The sequence below is a fragment of the Marmota flaviventris genome, chromosome 11, assembly GCF_047511675.1.
Source record: "Marmota flaviventris isolate mMarFla1 chromosome 11, mMarFla1.hap1, whole genome shotgun sequence".
Classification (NCBI taxonomy): Eukaryota; Metazoa; Chordata; class Mammalia; order Rodentia; family Sciuridae; genus Marmota; species Marmota flaviventris.
The window spans coordinates 58,879,140-58,887,096 of NC_092508.1; positions in this window are offsets into that span (position 1 = coordinate 58,879,140).

Genomic DNA, 7,957 nt, shown 5'->3' on the forward strand with positions numbered 1-7,957 from the left:
GTATTCCAACTGATGGCCTAGGAGTAAATTTCACAGATCCTCTTACACGTGCAGGGAAATTTCTTAAAATTTTTAAAAGATACAAATTATTTATACAATGGTTTAGATATGAGGTGTCCTCCAAAAATTCATGTTTAAGACAATGCAAGGAAGTTTAGAGCTGAAATGATTGGGTTATGAGAGCTTTAACCTAATCAATGAATTAATCCCCTGAAAGGAATTAGTTGGGTGGTGACTATAGGCAGGCAGGTAGGGATGGCTGGAAGAGGTGGGTCTTTGGGGGCATGCTTTTGGCATGTATATTTTGTGAGCTGAGCTTAGTCTCTCTCTCTGCTTCCTGGTACCATGTCCAGAGCAGCTTTCCTCTGTCACACCATGTTGTGCTGCCTCATCTAAGGCCCAGAGCAATGGAGTCAGCATTCTATGGACTGAGACCTCGGAAACCATGAGACCCCCCAATAAATCTTTCTTCCTCTTATTGTTCTTGTCAGGTCTTTTGGTCACAGCAGTGAAAGAGATGACTAAAACCATCTTCTAGAAAGTGATAAAGTTTTTCTCTTTACTTTTTTATAATTTCTAAGTAGAAGTGTACAAAAGGCCAAGATTCCTTTCATTCTTGCACTGAATACCCACTCCCTACTTCAACTATGTGGCTAAAAACTGAGAGGAAGGGAGAGATATAACATCAAAAACGAGACAGCTGGGCGTGGTGTGCACACCTGTAATCCCAGCAGCATGGGAGGCTGAGGCAGGAGGATCTGGTGTTCAAAGCCAGCCTCAGCAATGAGGAGACACTAAGTAACTCAGTGAGACCCTGTCTCTAAATAAAATGCAAAATAGGGCTGGGGATGTGGCTCGGTGGTGGAGTGCCCCTGAGTTTAATCTAAAAAACAAAAACGAGACAAAACCTGGGTGAACACTCCTTCCCAGAGCATAGGATGCCAAGAGGTGGTGGAAGAGGCGACTTTGCAACAGAGAAATTTAACCAAGTGCTTCCCCAGCCATGTGGCCAAGGCCAACATCAACAGTGAGGGTGTATTAGTCAGAGTTCTCTAGAGGAACAGAATCAACAGGAAGTATGATTATAAAAGGGGATTTATTAGATTGGCTTACACATCCTGGGGGCATGCTGGGCAGTCCATAACAGCCGTCTGCAGGCTGGAGAGCTGGAAGAACCAGTAGCTGCACAGTCCAAGAGGCTGAAGCCTCAGAACAAGAGGGATCAACCACGCTACCCTGGTCTGAGACTGAAGGCTTCTGGAAACTCCCTGGAGAATCACTGGCAGCGTGGGCCAATCGCAGCAGCAATCAGGAACGAGTTCAAGAAGAGTGAAGCTTGCATCTGCTCCTGCTTCCTTGTTCTTCCAAGCAGTCATCCCACGCTTAGGGAGGGTCTCTACTTCAGTTGGCTGTCCCACATGCCAATCATTCCTAGACACACCCCCACCCATAAGTGTCTTAATCATTGGCATCTCTTAATACAATCAAGTTAACAATTCAAATTAACCATTCCAGAAGGTCATACTCAGAGTATGCACCCTTGGCATGCTGTACCAAGAAGAGCACTTTACTTCTGTGATTTTCCCTGCCCCCCAAAATCAGTCTAATCATGAGAAAGGCTTTTTTTTTTTTAATTGAGGGTTAATCCACTAAATGCCTGACAAGTACTCTTCACAAGTGTCAAGGTCATCAGGAAAACAAGGAAAGTCTGAGAAGGAAGTCCAGAGGGGCCTAAGGAGTCTCAGGGATGGGATCCTGGAAGAGAAAAGGGACATTAATTAAAAACTAGGGAAATCCAAAGAAAGTATGAACATAGTTAATAATAATGTGTCAGTGTTGGGTCATTAGTTGTGACAAATGTACCGTACTAATAGAAGGTGTTAACAGCAGGGGAAACTGGAAAGGGGCATACAAGAACTCCTCGTACCATCTTTGCAATCATTTTACAAATCTAAAACTATTCCAAAATTAAAATTTATTTTAAAAATTACTATTCATAATATGCCAAATGTATATAATCAGACAGTAAAATGGAAAAAATTTAAATACATGAAGTATATTTCTAGATGTTTTTTTCTATATAAAATATACAAATGTAAAATAGCTTGACTTACAGAAAATATTATTAAAAGACTGTTCTTCATTGTGATTTGTAAAATGTGATTTCTGGTTATGCTCATTTATTGTGATTTTCATCTTTCCTATTAAATCTGGAAAAAGAAGACTGTAGATTTGGGGATTGTATAAGATTTTATCTATCTTTTTGTATCATGTTCACAAATGTCATTCATGTAGTGGAAAACAGAGTTAATGCCTCTGAATCCTCAGGTCTCCAAGGAACTCTCCTGCCCACCAGGTTGCCAGGTCATCTGCAACCTCAGGTGCTGAGGACCACTGTTGGTGAGCTTGGCTGTCCTTCACTTAGACAAGGCGTGTGGGAGCCTTCGTTTCTGTCAGACTGTATCATTCAATATTAATGCAAGACACCCCTCCTCAAACCACAATTAATGTAACTTTTAAAGGGATGAAGAATATTTTTAAGTTACAACATCTTTAAGACAAAATTGAACTGTTAGAGGTAATCTCTTTCCATCTCCTTAAACCAGCCCTAGGATGATAGAGCCTTCTCCTTCAATAGAGGATTTTGATTAATCAGACCCCAAGTAGAGTTGTGTAGGGACAAATTATGTCACTTGGTTTCTCTAAAGTCAGATGTCATAACCCCATGCTTTCTAAAGGACTTGCCAAGTACTGTCTCCTCGACTCATTCAAAAGAGCTTAACAAAGTAAGGGAGGAAAGGAGGTGAATCGGATATCATAAAGATGAAGGGAAGATCAGTGGAGTAGAAGAAGAAGATGGAGCAGGTGGAGGAGGGACGGAAAGGGAAGGAAAGGAAGAGTGAATTTGACCAAAAAACACTATGTGTGTGTATCAATATACCACAATGAATTCCACCTTTATGTATAGCCATAGAGCACCAATAAAAAAATAAATAAATAAGAAGTAGTGGAGGGAAAAGCAGTAGGAGAAGGGGAGTAGGAAGAGAGGAGAGAGAAAGAGGGGGCATTAAAGACTAAAATGGAGTAACTTAAATTCCATGCATGCATGATTATACCAAAATGAGCCCAACTATTATGTACAAATATAATGCACTAATAAAAGCATTAAAAAAAATCAAGGGGACTCAGGTTAGGGTGTGGCTCAATGGTAGAGCACATGCTTAGTATGTGTAATGCTCTGGGTGGTTCAACTCCCAGCACAAAACAAAAAAAGAAAGAAAATTAAAAAAAAAAAAAAAAAAAAAGGACTCATAGAACCCATTGCTTTGGAAGCCCTGTCTCCGTAATGACAAAGGATTAGGTTTATAAAGAAGACCAACTGGGTCTTTGCAGATTAGCAGTTACAAAAACACAGAAGTCTTCCTCCTCCAGCCCTGTGTGGACTTCTCTAAAATGCAGACAGCCCCGCCCCCTCCTCCTCCCAAGCCCTGCCATGAATGCCCTGGGGAACCAGAGCCCCTCCCTTTTCTGGCCAGCGGTGGCACTTGCATCCAGGATGTTCTTTGTGTGAACAGACTGTGCTCCCCTTGTCATGCCAATAAAGTTACTGGGAGGAGGAGTTGTGACAGGTTAGGAATGCTTCGGGAACAATGAGGGGAATTGTGCCCCCTCCCCTCTGATTCTTTGAAAGGTTTGATCCCTCTGTGCCAAATGGAGAACTTCAACTCTCCTATGTCTTCATTTGGCAGGACAAGGGAAACGGTAAGGAGATTACAACTTTAATACAAGACTTTTCTGTCCAGAGTAAAATCAGCCTTCCCCATTACCTTCTGCTCTTTGCTTCACTCCCAGAACCAGTGGCATAATCAACACACCAACCCAGGCAAAAGGCTGAAATCCATGGGGTGGCAAAGACTCTGAGAAGCCCATGATCACTGCAACTAGCTCAGAACCTCCTGAGTCCCCACCATCTACCTTCCAGCTTGAAACCTGCCATGCTCTGTGGAACCACGTGTAGCCTCAAGGGTCTGCTGTACCATCCCCTCTTCTATAATGGCTTTATCTCAATCCATCCCTTATTCTCTACTTAAGAAATTCATAACTCTCCAGGGCTTTTCTCTTCTTTCAGTATCAACTTAATCCATCTGATTACGTTGTATTATGATTATTTGTTTTCATTGTTTTTATTTTCTAGCAGACAGGATCTCCTTATCAGATGCACTTTTCTATTCTAACTTATACCTGCCACAGAGCGTGTGCTCAATAAATGTTGATTAAATAGATGAACAAATAAATGAGTATTAGAGGCATCAATAGCAGGTAAAATCTAGGAATGATGCTTGTAATAAATTCTTAGAGAAGAGCAGCCTCTTCATTAGCCTTGAAAATGAGTTATGACTGATCTGAGGCTAAAATCTAACTCTGGTTTACTAGTGATGGAACTCAAAGTGGGCATGTATCCACAGTTTGTCATGAAACGTAAATAACAACTCTGGAAGACCCCCAGGAAGGCTTTTGCTTTCCTAAGAAGCATAAATGTGTGATGTCCCCTTTCTATTCTTTGTCTTAAGCAGTTTTCTATTTCCAATGCCAAGTTTAGTATCTAACACAAAGCAGGTGCTCAGATGGTATTTGATGAGTGAATGTGTGAATTGATAAGTACTGGGGTATGAATTGTAAGCAAGATTCGAACACCGCCATGAATGTGGATGTGACGGTTGGTGCTGCAGAAGACATTTTGCTACCAAGAAGGAAAGACTGAGCATCCTAGATATATATTGTGCTGCTGAACAGTCCTCAGAGCTATTTATCTCTAGACTTCTTGTTATGAGAGAAAAACCACTATTGATTTAAATCACCATTAGCCTTTATTTATTTATTTGTGGATACTTACCATCAGAAGCATTCTAACAGCTATAGATGTCATATTATTTTCATCATTGCCGTTTTACAGTGTTCACACCACTCTCTCCTATGGGTGCATCTCATAGTATTGAGAGATCTCATAGTTCCATGGAGAGAAAACTTGAGATTTTCTACATCTATAAATGTCTGCATTAAGACTTCTGGTATAATCTAGTTGTTCATGAGTGTATCGGAGTCATACAAATAAAATGTTTCATTGCAATGTGATATGTGCTCTACTAGGGTTTGGATAAAGTATTCAGCAGCCGAGGCTAAATTCTCTCACTAGGTGTTTGTCACTCCAAGGTGTGGTAATAAAACCACCGAGGAAATAAAATAAATAAAATCTTTATTATTCTATGTCCTTGTGAAGTAGTTTTATACATTTCAAACCAAAACAATTTTAAAAAATGATTATTATCCAAGTTGACTATCTCAGGGCAGATCAAAGTTTCATATGAACAGCTAATTTCCTGGGGGGAAATAGACTCACAGCTTTTCCTAAGACCTTCCTGTCTCCCCAAAACAACTCTTCCTACTTAATCTCTTCCCAAACAAAGGTACAGATGGGACTCTCCAGCACACAAGAGGGACAGTCAACAATCTCATCAATGAGTTATCCATTTGACTTTCATTTTTGTCCGTCATAATCTCCTGAGACAAATAATATCACACTCAGCTTTCCTGGTAGGTGTCCCATTTTCTCACATCTTTAAATACTTACCTGTGGGTGAATATGCACACCTTTTGGGAGCTTGTGCTTTATAGTAAAGTAGGACACTACACTCTAGCTTTTTGATCAGCATGGGCTCCCCAGAATTACTCTTTTATCCATATTTCTGGAAGACAGGACATTCCACAGGTCTCCAAGGGGCTAAAGTGAGTTTCTATGATCAGAAATAGCACTTTGAGTAGCATGTTTTCTTATTATAGAATTACCTTGAGCAATATAACAAAATATTTGTTTTTCATCAAGAAAGATAAATTATAGCCACAATGCAAGATTTGCCATCTGAAGATAATGGAAAACTGAGGAAATCTGAAGCAAGTATTATATAATAACATTTATAATATTACAGTGTCTGTATTTTATGGTTTTTAAATTTTTTCCATATTTTATTGGTGCATTATGATTATACATATGGTGGGATTCAGTGTTTCATATTCATTCATGTACACAATATAATCTGGTCCATATCATTCCCCAGTAATTTCCCTTTTCTTCCCCATTCCCTCCCCCGGTCCCTTTTTTCTATTATTTTTAACTGGGACCCAAAGACACTAAATGTCTCACCTGATTATCCGTGAGAAGTTGTTGGAAAAAGCAATGCAGATGCCTTGATTAATGGTCCAATAAAGCCTTTGAACTAGTTCCTGGAACTATTTGTAGGAAACTATAGATCTACTTACTTCCACCCTTGCCTTGTGTTTGATTCCTCTGCCTGAAATACTTTCCCCACCTGCTCTTCCCTGACCCAACACAGAGGGGACCAGGCAGGTATGAGACCAATGCTTGCACATAGTTAGTGCTTAGTAAACACCTCTTTCCTTCCCTCCTCCCCTTTTCTTTATATTTTATATTTTATATAGTGCATAAATTAACTATTAAATACTAATAAATGCCTGTATGTGATTGTTGCCCAAAACTAGACATTATACAATTGTTGCCTGCAAAAAAAAAAAAAAAATCAAATTTCCTCTAACCTGGTAAGTCATTTTTAAATGTGGTGAACCATCAGGAAGGGGTTAAAGCAATAGGTAAAAGGGGGAGCCTAATATATGTGCATAGGTATCTTTAAGGGGTCATGCCTGAACTTTTCAGAATGAGAAAAGAACAAAAGCACAAGGTCGGGCAGAGAGAGTGTGATGCTTGGGTCTGCTGCGCCATATGGACTCACTGGACAAAAACCATCTGGAGCATGACAGATTGTTTCAGGCTGCGGAGGCTGCCAGGTCACAGGATTTCTGGGATTTTTCTCTATTCCCTTGAGCGGGCTTCAGATATAATTTTAAGCATAGTCCGAGTAATTATTTTTATCTTTGGGATGTAAACTTGTATCCTTGACCAAGGGAGGCAAAAGGGTCTCAACTTATCCATTCAACCTTGACTGAAGTTCTAGAAAAACATCTCTTTGTGGGCAGGAGAGGGGTGAATGGCCAAAAATGTTGAGAGACACATTACACCATCCCTCTCCGAGAGTTGTATAATGTGAAGGGCAATTTAAAGGCCATGAGACATATTTCATTTGGGGGAAAAAAATCTTGTTTAATCTCGTGATTTATTAGAATCACAGAAGTTTTTTAAGCTTGCATTTGGGGAAACGTTGCCAGCCAGCAACTGGAGATAAGGCCTCTGTTCTCGCGGGACCCCCACATGACTCCAGACCCCTGTCACTCAGAGATGTGCAAATGGAAAGCAAGTACCTGCCAGTGTTCCTGGGAAAGACCGGATGCCAGTGATTCTGACTGGGAAGTAAAGTGTCTTTTTCAGTAACTGGATTCAGTTTTTAATGGGACCTTTGCTTCCACAGATTAGGTTTCCTTACTAAATATGAATTTAGACAACAGAGATTCCAGATGAGCTGTGAGAAGCAGGAGAATGGAACTGCTGAAGCCAACCTTGACCCCTCTGCAAAAATACCCCAAACCAGAGTAACTAGCCCAAACTTTGAGAAATACATCAGAGCATTGAATTCTGAAGTCCATTATGTGGCAAAGGGCAAGGTCACAGGGATTGAACTGCTGCTAAGAGAAGTGAATATTTTCCTGTAACATAATCTTGAAAAGAGAGCAGATCTTATGAAGAGAAAAGTGGAAGCTAATCTAGCTGAAGGACGAAGCCCTTCCTTTCCCCTGGTCTGGTCAAGGTTGGGGGCTCCAGGGAGGGAAATATAAGCACACTGCATATGAGAATCAGGACCTACTTATCTGCCCACTTACAGAAGATAAGTAGGTCTTGCAACACAGCTGCTGACAGAATCTGAAAAGAGTCCCCAGGTGGTATCCCTGTGAAGGATGGGGTGCCAGAAACAGAGCAGTCCTTCCTGCAGTC